Raw genomic sequence first — 17,292 nt, forward strand, 5'->3', positions numbered from 1 at the left:
GGACTTGCTGAACAATTGGATCAGTTCCTGGGTCCGAATACTTACACGTGGGAAGAGATGTGTTCCATCATGAAAAATTGTTCTCTAGCCAGGAGCGTCAGATGATACGACAAGCTGCGCTCTTGGTCTGGGAGAGAGAGGGGGGAGAAGGAGGGGAGCAGAAGTTTCCCCTCACCGACCCCGAGTGGGATAAGAACACGGAGGGAGGACGGCGCAACATGAGAGACATGCGGGAATATTGGATAAAAGGAATAAGACACGCAGCCCCGAAGGGGCACAATTTTACCAAGGCTTTTGGTAATCATCAAAACCCGGAGGAAACCCCTACGGACTTCCTAGACAGGATTAGGAAGAATTTGCAGCAGTTTGCTGGCGTGGACCCTGAGACGGACGTGGGGCAACAACTCATACAGGTAGAGTTTGTATCAAAGGCCTGGCCGGACATACGAAAGAAGTTAAGAAAATGGATGATTGGGATAGTAAATCTTTAAGTGAATTACTACGGGAGGCGCAAAAGGTGTTTGTGAGAAGGGACGATGAGAAGCAAAGGAAGGCGACAAAGATAATGATGCAAACGGTGCAACAAATGACAGCTGGAAGAAAGGAAAAGGGAGAGCCGTGGCAGAAACAGGAAAGGGGAGAGTCGTGGCAAGAGCAGAGGAAAAGAGAACCATGGCCGGAACAAAGGAAGAGTGGAGGAACGCGAGACCGCGACAGGGAAACGAAGAGGACACTCAGATGTTACTATTGTAATGAAGAGGGACATTTTAAACGGGAGTGCTCCCGCTACAAGCAGGAGGTGAGGTCGTACGCCCTGATGGAGGAAGATTAGGGAGGTCGGGGGTTCCTACCCTTGGGGCAAAAGGACTATCGACAGGAACCCCTGGTAAACTTGAAAGTAGGGCCCCAAGGATCGGAGATCACATTTATGGTGGACTCGGGAGCCGAAAGATCAAGTATAATCCAAATACCCCCCGGCACCCGAGCAGGAGGAAAAGTTATGGGGGTATCTGGAATTGGAGGACAGAAATTACAAGTCCCAGTGGTGGAGGACGTGGAAATTGGGTATGAAAACAGAACTACTAAACGAGACCTCCTTCTACTGCCATCGGCGGGGTTTAATTTGTTAGGAAGAGACTTGCAGGTCAAACTAGGGATCGGAACGGTACCAAATAACGGGGAAATGGTGGTAAGGTTGTTCGCCCTCACCGAAGAAGATGATCAACAAATAGACCCGGAAGTATGGTACCGAGAGGGGAACAGAGGGGGTCTAAACATCAAACCTCTCCAAATCACCATGTTACCAGGAAGAGGCCCGGTAAGAAGGAAACAATACCCGATTGCTATGGAAGGACGGGAGGGGTTACAACCTGTGATAGAAAGATTAATCACAGATGGACTACTGGAGGAATACATGTCCCCTTTCAATACTCCAATACTCCCTGTGAGGAAGCCGGACGGGACATATAGGCTGGTGCAAGACTTGCGGGGGTTGAATGAAGTTGCCCGGCTAGATACTAACGGGAAGTGGACGGTTCCTGATGGGAGACAAGTACTGAACAAACAGATCACCCGGGGTATTCTGCACCGATTACACCATCAGACCCACTGGGGGGTGCAAGCCATGTGTGACACAATCCTGAGAGACTATGTATGCAGGGGGATATACACATTAGCCCAACAAGAGGTAGTCGGATGCCCCACTTGCCGGCGTATTAATCAGAAAGCCATGCGTTCTATGCCAGCTGGTGGTCAGCCCCTAGCGATTAGGCCATTTCAGAGGATCCAAGTCGACTTTACAGAATTACCCCCAGTACAGAGATGGAAATATCTGCTAGTAATAGTAGACCATTTCACTCACTGGGTAGAGGCTTTCCCAACTGCCAGAGACGATGCACCAACCGTGGCCCGACTGTTGTTAGAGAACATAATCCCGAGATATGGCATAATGGGATCTATTGACTCCGACTGCGGGACTCATTTTATTTCTAAGCTACACCATTTGATCTGTAATGCCCTGGGTATCCAATGGAAATTCCACACACCCTGGCATCCTCAGAGTTCGGGTCGAGTTGAGAGAATGAATGGCACGCTCAAGACCCAATTGACTAAGCTGATGTTAGAAACTAAGTTACCCTGGCCAAAGTGCCTGCCCATTGCCCTATTGAGGATACGTACGGCACCTCGCCAAGATGTCGGGGTTTCCCCCTATGAAATGCTCTTCGGATTACCGTATTGGAGTAAGGTTGATGGATGTCCCACTCTACAAGGGGGGGATGTATTTATCCGAACCTATTTACTGGCCTTATCCCGTTCTTTTGCAGAACTCCGGAGGAAAGGTCTCCTGGCTCAGACTCCGCCGCTCGACTTCCTCCTGCATAAGGTGGAACCCGGAGATTGGATACTTGTTAAGACCTGGAAGGCCGAAAAGCTCCAGCCGCGGTGGGAAGGACCGTTCCTGGTTCTGTTAACAACTGAAGCAGCTGTTCGGATGAAAGAAAAAGGGTGGGTCCACGCATCAAGGATAAAGGGGCCTGTTCTGCCTGAAGAAGAAAGCACCTGGACATGCGAGCAAGGGGACAAGCCGTTGTCGGTAAAACTGAAAAGACAGCAATAATGAACTCTACTTGGACTGTATTGGTGGGGATATTGATCAGTTTACTCCTGTATGTGGGGGAGGGTGAGGGGAGATGTGACAAATGTCGAACTACAGTAAGACTTGGGATTCGAATCTATTCGGGATCATTTGTGTCCCATTCCTATGTGGACGATAGGTGTTACGATGTGAGTGCACGCCATGAATGTTGGGAGGATGGGAGACCCTATTATCAGGTAAAGAATAAAGGATACGGTGGCAAAATCCATGGATGCCCTATAAATGACCGCTGGGTGTGTATTAGCAAAACTGGGAGGTGGGACCTATCCTCCATGTTGCTCAGGGAGCAGGTTGACAGAGTCAAGGAGACCAAGATACAGATCCCTGATCGGGGGTTGGGGAAAGAGCAAGACCGTCAGGGAACGGTCGTGCTCCCTAAAGTGCCATCTGTATACGAAGAGGTAGAAGGACGGATTGAACTCCCTGATGTTACACAAAACCTGTTTATTGATCTCACCTCTAGAATAGCCACTGTTTTAAATGTTAGCAATTGCTGGGTCTGTGGGGGGCCGCATATGTCGGAACAATGGCCGTGGACTGGTCAAAGCTTAGACATAGGGGAATTGCTGCAAACCACTTGGACTCATGACAACGACAGAAAAAGCCAGGGGTGGAGACTGACAAACAGCCCTGAGGGCCAGTTCTGTATTGAAGGCAAGGGGACCGTGAAGGTAGGGATTAGCCCCTGTCAGAATATATTGGATGCAACCACGCGAGTATGGTGGCCTGAGAATATTGCTTGGTACATTGCACACCGAGATCATCAAAATTGCATTCGGTTACGTTCTGATTCCTCCTCTTACGAGCTAAGTGCTGACCCTTCCGATGGCATGAAAAGAGTGTGGAGCGGTGGTTGTCAGGGGAATCAATGCTGGAATAATCCTGTCCAGACTCTGCCACGGGGTCAACAATCCGAATACTGGAATTGCAGTGGTCCTGGTCCTTATGAGGGCATCCCTGGGGTAAAGGAGTTGTGGGATGACGTTGTGAGGCAGGGAGGGCCTGCTCCAGATGGCCTATTTTGGATATGCGGTAATCAGGCATATTCCAAACTGCCCATGGGATGGGCTGGAGTATGTTTCCTGCGTCTAATAAGACCTGAATTCTTCCTATTACCCCGGGAGGAAGGCGATGATTTGGGAGTTAAACTCTTTGACTCCCTGCGTAGGTCGCCAAGGGATATCCAAGTCGGTGATTGGGGGGATGAGTGGCCACCGGCCCGTATTATTGAATACTACGGGCCGGCTACTTGGGCACAGGACGGATCATGGGGATATCGTACTCCTATCTATATGCTAAATCGAATTATCAGGCTCCAAGCAGTCGTAGAGGTCATTACTAACCGGACTGCCCTGGCCCTAGAGCTGTTGGCTCAGCAGCAGGATCAGATGAGGGCTGCTATATATCAAAACCGACTTGCCTTGGATTATCTGTTGGCCTCGGAGGGGGGTGTGTGCGGGAAATTTAACCTGACAAACTGCTGTCTAGAAATTGACGATAATGGTAAAGCGGTTTTGAGAATTTCCGATGAAATTCGGAGATTGGCCCATGTGCCAGTACAATCTTGGCGTCCTCTTAGTGGCATCGGATGGTGGGATGGTCTCCTAGGTGGTAGCTGGTGGCGCACGGCGTTGCTGGTGGTTGGGGGAGGCATGATTCTTCTTCTCGTATTACCCTGCCTAACTCCCTGTATTCAGTTTTTAATTCAGAAAAATATTTCCCGACTCCAGGCAGTGGTGGTTCCACAACATGGGACACGGGAACTTAAAGTGATGTTGCTGCGAAAGACCAAGGATTTCCCGGGCCCTTGAGGGAAGGGGGGGCTTATCTTGGTCAGGCACATCTTAAAGAAAGAAAAGGGTGGAATTGTGAGAGGTAATTTCGGTTTAAACTTTAAGATGTGCCTGGACCACAGACTGATCTATAATAAAAGACAAAACTTTTGTTTCTTTTCTAACAACCATTTTATATACTCAAAAGTAGAATAGTTTAAATTGTGCAGAATGCTGACAATTTGTGAGCGATAGTAAAAACAAGCAGGCTCTTGATTGATGAAGCCATTCACACAGCAGGGAAGGATAAGTCCTTGACTGATAAGACTGCTAGCACAGACAGAGAAGAATAAGTCTTTGACTGATAAGACTACAGGGTGAGAAAAACAACAACTTTAGAGACTCTGAAGACATTTGTTGCAGACTTTGTGATAAAAATAATGATGTTTTTAAGAATGTGAACCTCATGGCTTGTTGGAGCCAAGGAGAGGAGGGACTTGTGCTGTATATAATGGGAGACTTTGTAAGCCTCAGCGCGCCTTTTCTTTAAGGGTGCCCGACTCTGCAGACTTGACTTGTTAATAAAACTTTGTTTTCCTGAATTTGTCTAGAGCGATTATTGAGAAGCGATTTTCATTTCTAACATTAAGAAACTTTGGAGTGCCTACACTGATGATAAATTGTGTCTGTTTTAACCAATCTAGAGAGTCAAAAGGAGAACCAGCAAAGCTGCAGTAGACTGCAACTCTCTCCCTCTATTTCCTGAGTGTTTGGGAACCTGCTAATGATTTTACATCTCAGTATTTTGATTGCCTTGTAAAACCCCGAGAGAATGAATTGTGAATATCTTTCAGACACTTGGATCTAGCTTTACTTTCCTATAAGTTGAAGCCTTGTTTGGAAGATGTTGCAATGGCCTGCGTCTGTCAGAAATTCAATTTTGTCCTCGAGTAACATGCAACCTGGCCTGCAAGCTACACATCACTCTGACCTAGAAGTAGCTTGCTGTTCCTTCACTGTGGCTGGGCCAAAAGCATGGAACGCCCTTCCCAGTACACTGTGGGACTACCTGCATCACATGGACAGAAGGTGCCTCACCAGAATCTTTTCATAGGGCAAATAGGGATGGGCAGCAAATACCAGCACAGCAGCAACCACTACATCTTGTCAATAAAACAACATGGTATTGAATGTTAAGAAATTTACTTATTCACATAATGATTTTTCTGAAATTGCAAAAATTTTAATCAGCTGCTTCTCACTGTGTTTCAGTGAGAGAGGATCACTGAGGCACATGACATGCTATTTCTAGTGCTAGTAGGCTTGGCAAAGCTTAAAGAAAAAAATGGGGTAGCAGTGAGCTTTTTACTCTGTCTTATCATATCCATAATGGCTTTTGTGAAGTATTTCTTACTGTTTTACAGTCGCGAGTAGCTTTTGCAGATATAGACTGGAACATGCAGTGATACAACTCCCTAGCCCCACATTTACGGGCTGTCAGTTAAGTGCACCTGCCTGTGGTTTCTCATGTGCCACAGCCTCAAGAAATTGACAGCTATCAACTGAATTTCTCAGGCTTTGTATCAAAGACCACAAGAGGCATTGATGATCAGTGCAGGGTGCTATGAAATGTGTGATGTGGCTTCAAACCAACAGCTGCTAGTTAGTCAAAACATTGGAAAATCCACGTATTGTAGAAAAGATTGTAAAAAGGTATTTAAAAGATATGCTAGAGCAAAGAGAAAAGCCTTTAAACAGCAATCTAGAAAAGTAATTGCCAAGTATACAATGATTTTATCAGCTGTTTATTGAGTTTTAGTGAGATTGCTTGATTTTACAACAATTTAACTTGAATTATCCAGCAAGGCTGATGCTTGTGCTTTTCAGCTGAAAAGTGTTTGCAGAATCCTAGGTTGCAAGGAGCTAGTTTCCTTAGGGAGGGGTGAAATGGTGAAAGCTCGTCCCTCAATTTGAAGCTTGTCTCTGATCGTTGGGTTACAATTACATGTGTGAAAGGTCAAAGGTTATCAGTCAAAGCTGGAAAGTTGAAGATTGACCTAATACTGAACACCAAGACCAAGCACTGAGCATGGGATGCTTTTGCAAATTTGAATCCAATGTATATGCAACTGAAAGGTACTTTTTTTTTGTGATGTAACTATGAAAGTAGAAGGTTCAATGATGTTGTCCTATGCTTTACTCTATTTGCTGATACCCTGTCCCCAGAAAGTCAAATGCAGATGCCACAAGTATGCATTTGTTCTTGTAGCATCAAGTTGTGTTGTTCAAACAGAGTTAGCTTCAATGATAATCAATAAGTCTGTTCTGCTCTGTCCATTTCACAGACAGTGACGATATCAAGTCAGTTGAGTGTGTCTTCCAAGTCTGACAAAACTGAAAAAGTTTTCTTGAATTCACTTGACACTGAACTTCACCCATAAAGGCATTCGAGTAGTATTGAAATAGATCTACATGAGTAAAAACAGCTGTATGACATGGGCTAAAGATCACTCCATTGCACTTTGGTTTTAATGAAGGCTGGAGTCATGAAATGATGTAGCTAGCTTTTGGATTTTAGAAAGTGGATGTTTGTTTGCAATAATACTGCAAATAATAATGTTAAGTTCGCCATTTTGGCTTTGTAAAATGATTAGATTTCATATCATATTTGGTTCATTCAATGATTACGGAGAACTTCCTTGCGGTGGCAGGGGAAGGTGCCAGGTGTGGAGGGCTTGGGCTCATGCTCAAAATGTCAATTCTTCTGCACCTCGGATACTGCCTAACCAGCTGTGCTTTTCCAGCACCACAATCTTTAACTTGTATGTCCACTTCCTATTGTTTCAGCTCCTGTGGCATTTTGGCATCGATTGTAAACAGAGACGTGTTTGCTCCGGTAGGGTTTTCAAGGTTGAATCCAAGCCCATTGAAAAGGCTTTCTCCAATAAGGCTTTGACCTTTGATTAAGCAGAACATAAACCTGTCTATGAGTTTGGAGCAGTGGCCAATGCATGGAAAGCTGTCATAGAGCAGTGGCCAATGCATGGAAGCAGTTCCGGAGCAGCGGCCAATGCAGGGAAGTAGTCTGGAGTAGCGGCCAGCACATGAAGCTGGCTTGGGTGGAGGCTCTCTCGGGGGAGGAGGTCCCAGTGTAGTGGCTGACACAGGGAAACAGACCTATAGCAGCGGCCGATACCAGGGAAGCAGGCCTGGTGGAGGCTGGTGGGGGTGGTACAGTCCTGTCACTTAGCAGCTGAGAGCCAGTACTGAGCGGACTGGAGACTTGGGGTGAGGGGGGCTGGTTATTGGACTGGGGTCTGGCGCGGGCAGTCGGACCATGTGGGGAAGCCCCTGCACTGAGTTGCTATTTATGTGGAATTTTAAAAATCTGACTGTAATGTCAATCCTTCGACTATGTCTCATCTCTAACTTATTCTTAAAGTAATGCAACTACTTTTCTTCGTATTCCTCTTTTGTACCTAAGATTCATACATAGGTACTTGGACATGTAGTTCTTCTATAACACAATGGTTGTGATTTCATGCCACCCTGCATTATAGATAAATTATGCTTTAGAAACAGCGCTTAAAGTGTTGGTGATGTAATCGCGTTACATCCAACACCGTTTTAAAAGTTCACGCGTTAGGAACAGTGTCCCCAATTTGTCAATCGCGTTAGAGCAAAATTGCATTAATAAAAGCCACGTTGCTGCAGAACGCCCACTTTTGTGCTGGAGTACACCTGACAATAAAAAGATATTCTATTCTATTCTTTTTTTTGTAGTGTGCTGCGACAGTAATAATCTCCAAAAACAGATTACCACAAGCTTTAACACTCTCGGTCAAAGGAGTGCGAGAAAGTTGCAACGAATACCATTGGAAGAATTTGTTATTCAATATAGATACTTACACAGCAAAGTCGACAAAATGCCTATTACTCAGTTGAGAATTCCTTAAAATGCTTTATAGTTCATAATGGTATATGCATGCTGTACGTCACTATCCGGTCCAAATGAAGTCCACTCTTTTGGCAATCTGCATCTCTTTGTAAAATGGGAACACTTTCAGCATGGGTTACAGCATCTCTTTTAAGCTGGAGATATGTTGTGAGTTGAAAATTTGCACAATTCAAGTTTGATTTAAAATATCTGACCATGGTAGAGTAGACAGAGATAAGGTCTTCTCCTTGATGATTGGGTTGAGCAGGCTATGTCTGCGATCCTGGGTCTGCAGTAAGATTGTCTCTGGGTTGTTGATAGAAAGTACTACATAGCCTTGCCAGCAAACATCAGCAACCTTTATTAAGCAGAATTATATCTACGAGATGACAGGATATCTGATTTCAGCCACATCTTAGCAAATGCTGTTCCCTAAACAATTCGCCATTCAGTAAATATCTGCTAAAAGCTCAGCATCCCATGGTATCATCTTAAAAAAAAAACACATTGAGCATCCAGCAAGCACAGTTGAGCTGCCACGCATAGTTCCTGGCATTTGACCCAGCAGATGGGAGAAATTGGCATTCCTGCTTTGTAGGCAAGATCTTAGGAGGTCCTGCTGGGCTGGGTGGGTGCACAGGTAGGACTTCTTCCCCAGGGGCAGCGATACAGAGCACAAAATGAGACCATAGCAGCCTGGCCCAAAGTTGCTGCCCCCTCGCTCCAGCCCAGTTTAAAGCAGTCTCAGCTGCCTAGAGGAATACACGGTACTTGTGGAAGAAAGTCATTGTGCTCCTCCATTCCACTGATGTAAGTGGATACCTTCTCTCTGATATCTCACACTCACTCTCCCTCTGCTTGTGTACCCACCTCACACTAAGACTCTTGCTCTACCACTCTCACTAATGCCACCAACACCTTATCTCACTCACGGTCACCTAAACCAACCTCCAATACCACTCTCATGCTCTCTGAGCTGCCTACTCACTAGCTCGGGCCACCTCCCCACCCGCAGCAAAAGTAACAGTTGAACCACCCACTTTCAACTTGTTCAGTATGAGCCTCTCCCTCATTCCAGAGGGAAACAGCCCCAATGGGGCTGCCTGCCATTTACCTCTTGACCCTTTATCGAGGGAGCATCCTGATTCTGACCACACCATGTGGCTGACTGACTGTATCCAAAGCATGAATTTGAATCATTGACTTACTCTACTGGGAGGCCCCCGGTGAAAGCTATCCCCTCACTTGACTGAGGGTTGCTGATCACCTCCTTGCTTTTCTGTCTGCTGTAAACAACAAGGCAAGATGGGGGTAATAAGAGCCTTGTATCTCTCGCTGAGAGAATAAAGTACAAAAAGGCAACGCAGGGATGCTGTGAGCATCCAGGTCAACTCAGAATGAATGAGTGAGAGCAATGAAAGCAAGCAAAGAGCTTGGGGTGCAGTCTGGTTCAGTCCATGAGCTAGGACCAAGTCCCTGAGCACACAAGATCTTTGCTGCAACATTGCAATAATAGCTGGATCAGAGATTGCCTTGAAGGTTCTTAAAGGCTGGCACATATTAGATGCCAATGGGATGGACATGAGGTGTTTGTGCCTGTGCCCATAGAGCATGCCCTAAGATATTGATGCCCAATGATCAGTGTAGAGTTCCTATGGAGCTAGTAGAGTACTGAATACATCAGGTACCTGGTTTGATCTCCATATCCTTCGGCCCAACAAGCCCACACTGACCCTCCGAAGAGTAACCCACCCAGACCCATTTCCCTCTGACTAATGCACCTAACACTATGGGCAATTTAGCATGGCCAATTCACCTGACTTGTACATCTTTGGACTGTGGGAGGAAACCGGAGCACCCGGAGGAAACCCAAGCAGACACGAGGAGAATGTGCAAACTCCACACAGACAGACAGTCACCCAAGGCTGGATTTTCTTAACATATAGGTTTTGGCATGAAAGGTGAAAATAAAACGGCAGAAAGAAAAGATTTTTTATGTTGAGAAAAAGTTTCTTGATTTTCCACATGTGCCTTAAATGACATAGGAGAGGGCAGACCAGATAAAATAGCACAAAACAGAAAGAACAGGCACCAAATAAAACAGTGTGAATGAGAATGCGCAGTCCAGATAAAACAGCACCAGATAGAGAGCACAGATACAAGTGAGAAACAGCTGGCTAGATAAAGCAGCAATAGAAAGGGACCAGACACTAAATAAAGCAGCACTTGTGCAAGGGAGAGAGAAAGAACAGACGCCAATAGAACATGAGAACCTGATAAATAGTCCGCACAACAGACAGATCACATTTCATAAAATAATGTGAGAGAACATGGACATCAGATCAAACAGCACAAGGAGAGAAATAGTGGACTAGATAAACAGTGAGAATGAGAGTGTAGATACAAGCTAAAAAAAAGTGAACGAGATTGGGAGCACATTGATTCCAGATGCAACAGCACAAGGGCAGAGAGAGGCCAGCTAAAACAGTGCGAGGGGAAATAGAGCAGATTAAATAAAACAGTGCAAGGATAGAGAATGGACACCAGATAAAAGAGTGAGAGAGAGTGAAACCAGCAAAATATGAAGGGAGAGAGAAGAGAACAGAAAAAACTGGGGAGAGAGAACAGACATGAAATAAAACACCACAAGGTAAGTGAGCAGACCGGATAAAATAACCAAAAAGGGGGAAGGAGAAAAATATTTCTCCATAAATTCACAGAAAAGTAATGAGCTGGTTTGGTATAGAATATCTGGTATAGCAACTGCGTTACAATTCAAGTAGTTTTGAAAAACAGATTTCTAAACTAGCACAGGAAAATAAAATTTATAGGTTTAAGAGAGGCAGTTGATTTATAGAGTCATAGAGCTGTACAGCTTAGAAACAGACCCTTCGGTCCAACTCGTCCATGCCGACCAGATATCCCAACCTAATCTAGTCCCACTTGTCAGCACCCAGCCCATATCTCTTCAAACCCTTCCTATTCATCCAAATGCCCTTTAAATGTTGCAATTGTACTAGCCTCCACCACTTCCTCTGGCAGCCCATTCCATACATGCATCACCCTCTGCATGAAAATGTTGCCCCTTTGAGCTCTTATCTTTCCCCTATCACGCTAAACCCATGCCCTCTAGTTCTGGACTTGCCCACCCCAGGGAAGAGACTTTGTTTATTTACCCTATCCACGCCCCTCATGATTTTATAAACCTCTATAAGGTCACCCTTCAGCCTCTGATGCACCAGGAAAGACAGCCCCAGCTTATTTAACCTCTCCCTGTAGCTCAAATTCTCGAACCCTGGCAACATCCTTGTAAATCTTTTCTAAATCCTTTCAAGTTTCACAACATCCTTCTGACAGAAAGGAGACCAGAATTGCCTGCAATATTCCAACAGTGGCCTAACCAATGTACCGTACAGCGCAATATGACCTCCCAACTCCTGTACTCAATACTCTGACCAATAAAGGAAACCATACAAAATACCTTCTTCACTATCTTATCTGTCTGTGACTCTACCTTCAAGGAGCTATGAAGCACTCCAAGGTCTCTTTGTTCAGTAACACTCCCTAGGACCTTACCATTAAATGTATGAGTCCTGCTAAGATTTGCTTTCCCAAAATGCAGCACCTCACATTTATCTAAATTAAACTCCAATTGCCACTCCTCAGCCCATTGGCCCATCTGATCAAGATCCTGTTGTAATCTGAGGTAACCTTCTTTTCTGTGCATTACACCTCCAATTTTGGTGTCATATGCAAACTTACTAAGTATACCTCTTATGCTCACATCCAAATCATTTATATAAATGATAAAAAGTAGTGGACCCAGCACCAATCCTTGTGGCACTCCACTGGTCATAGGCCTCCAGTCTGAAAAACAACCCTCCACCACCATCGTCTCTCTTCTACCTTTGAGCCAGTTCTATATCCAAATGGCTAGTTCTCCCTGTATTCCTTGAGATCTAACCTTGCTAATCAGTCTCCCATGGTGAACCTTGTTGAATGCCTTACTGACGTTCATATAGAACATGTCTACCGCTCTGCCCTCATCAATCCTCTTTCTTACTTCCTCAAAAACCTCAATCAAGTTTGTGAGATATAATTTCCCACGCACAAAGCCATGTTGACTATCCCTAATCAGCCCTTGCCTTTCCAAATACATTCACATCCTATCCCTCAGGATTCCCTCCAACAACTTGCCCACCACTGAGGTCAGGCTCACCAGTCTATAGTTCCCTGGCTTGTTCTTACCGCCCTTCTTAAAGAGTGGCACCACGTTAGCCAACCTCCAGTCTTCCGGCACCTTACCAGTGACTATCAATGATACAAATATCTCAGCAAGGGGCCCACCACCACTTCCCTTGCTTCTCGCAGAGTTCTGGGTTACATCTGATCAGGTCCTGGGGATTTATCCACCTTTATGTATTTCAAGACATCTAGCACTTCCTCCTCTGTAATATGGACATTTTTCAAGATGTCACCATCTATTTCCCTACATTCTATATCTTTCATGTCCTTTTCCACAGTAAACACTGGTGCAAAATACTCATTTAGTATCTCCCCCACCTCCTGCAGCTCCACATAAAGGCTGTCTTGCTGATCGATGAGGGACCCTATTCTCTCCCTAATTTCCCTTTGTGCTTAATGTATTTATAAAAACCCTTTTGATTCGCCTTAACCTTATTTGCTAAAGCTATCTCATGTCCCCTTTTTGCCCTCATGATTTCCCTCTTAAGTATACTCTTACTTCATTTATACTGTTATATGGATTCACTCGATCTATCCTGTCTGTACCTGACATATGCTTCTTTCTTTTTCTTAACCAAAACCTAATTTTCTCTAATCATCCAGCATTCCCTACACCTACCAGCCTTTTCTTTCACCCGAACAGGAATATACTGTCTCTGCACTCTCGTTATCTCATTTCTGAAGGCTTCCCATTTTCCAGTCAACCCTTTAACTGCGATCACCTGCCCCCAGTCAGCTTTTGAAAGTTCTTGCCTAATACCATCAAAATTGGCCTTTCTCCAATTTAGAACTTCAACTTTTAGATCTGGTCTATCCTTTTCCATCACTATTTTAAAATGAATAGAATTATGGATGCTGGCCCCAAAGTGCTCCCCCACTGACACCTCAGTCACCTGCCCTGCCTTATTTCCCAAGAGTAGGTCAAGTTTTGCATCTTCTCTAGTAGGTACATCCACAAACTGAATCAGAAAATTGTCTTGTACACACTTAACAAATTCCTCTCCATTGAAACCCTTATCATTATGGCAGTCCTAGTCTATGTTTGGAAAATTGATATTACCCTACCATAACCACCCTATTATTCTTACAGATAACTAGAGATCTCCCACTAACTATTAGGGGGTCTATAATACAATCCCATTAAGGTGATCGTCCCTTTCTTATTTCTCAGTTCCACTGAAATAAATTCACTGAATGTATTTCCAGGAATATTCTCCATCAGTACAGCTGTAAAGTATTTCTTATCAAAAACACTACTCCCCTTCCTCTCTTGCCTTTCTTTATATCTTTCCTATAGCATTTGTATCCTGGAAAATTTGTGAGACGGGGTAAGGAATTTCTATTTTCTACTAATCTCCAGTTCATAGTTAATGGCGTAAGAGAAGGTTAAATTAAGTTAATGTAAGGAAAACTAACTAAAGATAATACAAGTAAAGCAACTTAAAGATAAAAGATCAAAGTATGGCAGAGCACCACAGCCAAGAGGAATGCTATCCTGTGGCATGTTGTGCACATTTCTCATTACCTTGATGAACCCATGTGCACAAAGTGTCATTTGCTGCACAATCAGACAAGAGTTTCAGAGATTGACCAGTTGCTAGAGGCATTGACTTGAATCCATGAGGCAGAGAGCTTTGTAGATAACAATTTCAGAGAGTAGTCATACCACAAGTTGGGTGCATGCAGATGGGTAGGAAATGGATGACAACCAGTCAGTCCAAGAAAAAACAGACATTAGGGAGAAATGTAGAAAATTAGCCAACAGTGTCTGTCTGGAGTTTTCAGGGCCACATGCAAGAGAGTACAGAAATAGGAAAATAAACCAAATGAATGTGCCTGAAGGCAGCTGCAGAAAAGCTTTAGATTCTGGAGAATTGGGACTGACTTTGGAACAAATGGCACTTATACAAGCCGGACATGTTACATCTGACCAGATACAGAATATCAGAACTAGGAGCAGGAATAGACAATTCAGCCCCTTGAACTGAATCTGCTATATAAAACAATCATGGCTGAACTCATCTCGGTCTCAACTCCACTTGCCTGCTTGCTTCCCATGGACATTTAACCCATCACTAATTAAACATCTGTCTGTCTATCTCCTCCTTAAATGTATTCAATATTCCACCATCCACCACACTCTGGTGCAATGAATTCCACAGATTCATGACCTTATGAGACCCTCCTCTTTGTTTTAAATCTGCTGCTCCTTACCTTAAAACTATGACTTCTCATTCTAGGTTGCCTCACAAGTAAATATCTACAAAAAATTGAAGTCAGCCAAGATTAATATGCTGCTTTTTTAAAATGCTCTGATTATCTCTGGATTTATTCTTTGCCTTACTGCATAGGCCTTACTAATACATATTACAAGTTAAGAAGCAGATATCACAGCAAACCAATTGGTTTCTATTCAACTACTGACCAACTGCAGGCTAACTAGTGTGCAGGATTGCAACTTAAGCCTCAGGTATTCTGCAAAGTGGCAATCACAGTCACAGTGCTACTCAGTGCTTAGTTTTTTGCATTAAGACTGAGATTCACAGTTCCTAACAGAAATTCTGACTTTTTGTAAATGTGAGGATATCCACATTCAATTATTCCCTTGTAATGCAGGATAGTCCAGGGATGTCAAACCATGTCTCCTTTTTCACAGCAATGGATCCATATTCTGGTAAACTTAATTGTCTCAAGGCTGCATGTGTGACTATTCATTATCCCATTTCTGGCCTTTGTTTAGTGTGAATACCGCCTCACCATTATCACCTCTGATAGTGATCACCGTTCCCTTAACCCCAATTGCCCAACAGTATTCATCTCTCCCTTACTCTGAAAGTCACCACCCTCCTCATCTCCATGCTGCTGATAGTGATCACTCCTCCTCCTCTCCAATCCTGACAATGGTCATCCCCTGACAGTGATCTCACCTCCGCCCCCCCACCCCCCCCGATGCTACAAAAAAGTTAACAACACATCGCCTCATCCTTGACGACTCTTGGGGAACTGACCAGACAGGAGCTAGGAATTGTGGAAGCCGAGTTATGGAATGGGGATTTACATCAGCAGATGGGGAGAAAGTATCATGGCTGGTGGGGCAGGCAGTGACAGAGGGATGTTGGATCGGGGGGCAATGTTCTCTCTAAGCTCCGTGCTCAGTTCTGCGCATGATGATCAGTATTCGCATGCCGATGGCAGCTTTGATATCCAGTTCTGGAAATCGCTGTTATGCAGGGGAGAAAAATTAGAGGGACCTCTGATCTGGGGGCATATTAGAGAGGTGGCAATGGTCTTAGTGGTATTATTGCTAGAATAGTAATCTGGAGACCCAGTTAATATTCTGGGGACCTGGGTTCAAATCCCACTAATGGCAGAATGTGGAGTATCAGAATAAGCCATCTAGGTCACTAATGTCCTTTAGGGAAGGGAATTGCCATCATTACCTGGTCTGGTCTACAGATCACTCCAGACCCAGAGTAATGTGGTTGACACTTAACTGCCCTCTGGGCAATTAGGGATAGGCAATAACAGCTGGCCAATAACAGTGACACTCACATTCTGTGAATGAATAAATAAAAATGACTGACAAGGAGAGTAGACTGTCAATCTGCCAGAGAAACACAATGGCATCGTGGGGTTTTGAGTGTGATTGGGTTGGGTCAGAGTGGGTGAGGTGGTTCTGATAGCTTTTAGGCCTCCAGCATTACCTGGGTAAATTTTAGATTAAATGAAGTTATAGCCTTTGAATTCTCTGACTTGAATGGAGTCTTTGGAGGCTTCCAAACTGTGTGGAATTCCCCACAGGGAAATACATTTTCCTTGTCACTTCCTGTGGACTCAGCTGTATTTGGGATTCCACATGGTCCTGATACTCAACTCTAGTTTGAATAGTCCACTGGAATACCTGGGCCAGTGTATACACAGCACAGAACTTTATTTAAGATGAACTCTGTTAAAGACAGAGCACATACAACATACAAATTCATCTGTGTCCTTGTGCAGGTGAATCTGTATACATGGATGAATGTGTATCTAAATCTTTGTGAATATGGGTTTTTAAGTGCACCTGTACCTGAAAATCTAAAGCACAAACAACTTGCTGAAAAAGCTCAGCAGGTCTGTCAGCATCTGTGGAGACAAAGCAGAGATAACGTTTCAGGTCCAGTGACCTTTCTTCAGAAGACTTTGAAAAGAAGAAAAATGGTTCTGAAGGGTCACTGGACGCAAAATGTTAACTTTGCTTTGTCTCCACAGATGCTGCCAGATTTGCTGAGTTATTCCAGAAATTTCTATTTTCTCTTTCTGATTTCCACAGTTTTGTTTTCTTTCCTCAAAGTTCATATGTCTATCTGTATCTTCTATTTCTGGTAGTATGTGTGCATTTGTGAATGTATATGTGTGTGAGCACCTCTGTGCATCTGGTCGATGGGGTGGATATATAAGTTGGGGGAAGGATCATGTTGCTTGCCACCACTTCCCACTGTTAGAAAAGTTGGTTGTGAACAAACTGACTTCAAACAGCAGTGAGTGAGTGGGGCTTCAACAAGCTCAGCATATGACCCCTGCCCTACAATCTTGCCATCGAGAGCTGCTGGTTAATCTGATTGTCTGGCAGCTCTTTAAGTCTGAGATCTCAGTCATGAGCACTGCCGGGACTGTCAAGGATACTGGAAGAAATCAGGACA

The 17,292-nt window shown here is 44.3% G+C and overlaps 1 long non-coding RNA gene across 1 annotated transcript in view; it reads left to right on the forward strand.

The window, feature by feature from the left end:
• The first annotated feature begins 10,814 nt into the window (after positions 1-10,814).
• The window catches only part of LOC148150108 (uncharacterized), a 56,714-nt gene continuing 50,236 nt past the window's right edge, over positions 10,815-17,292 (forward strand). Inside the window, exon 1 of the long non-coding RNA XR_015756824.1 lies at positions 10,815-11,015. This is a non-coding gene — a long non-coding RNA (uncharacterized LOC148150108). The remainder of the gene's footprint in view (positions 11,016-17,292) is intronic.

The sequence above is a fragment of the Chiloscyllium plagiosum genome, unplaced genomic scaffold, assembly GCF_037043375.1.
Source record: "Chiloscyllium plagiosum isolate Xiang-an unplaced genomic scaffold, Cpla_swu_hap1 HiC_scaffold_4, whole genome shotgun sequence".
Taxonomy (NCBI): Eukaryota; Metazoa; Chordata; class Chondrichthyes; order Orectolobiformes; family Hemiscylliidae; genus Chiloscyllium; species Chiloscyllium plagiosum.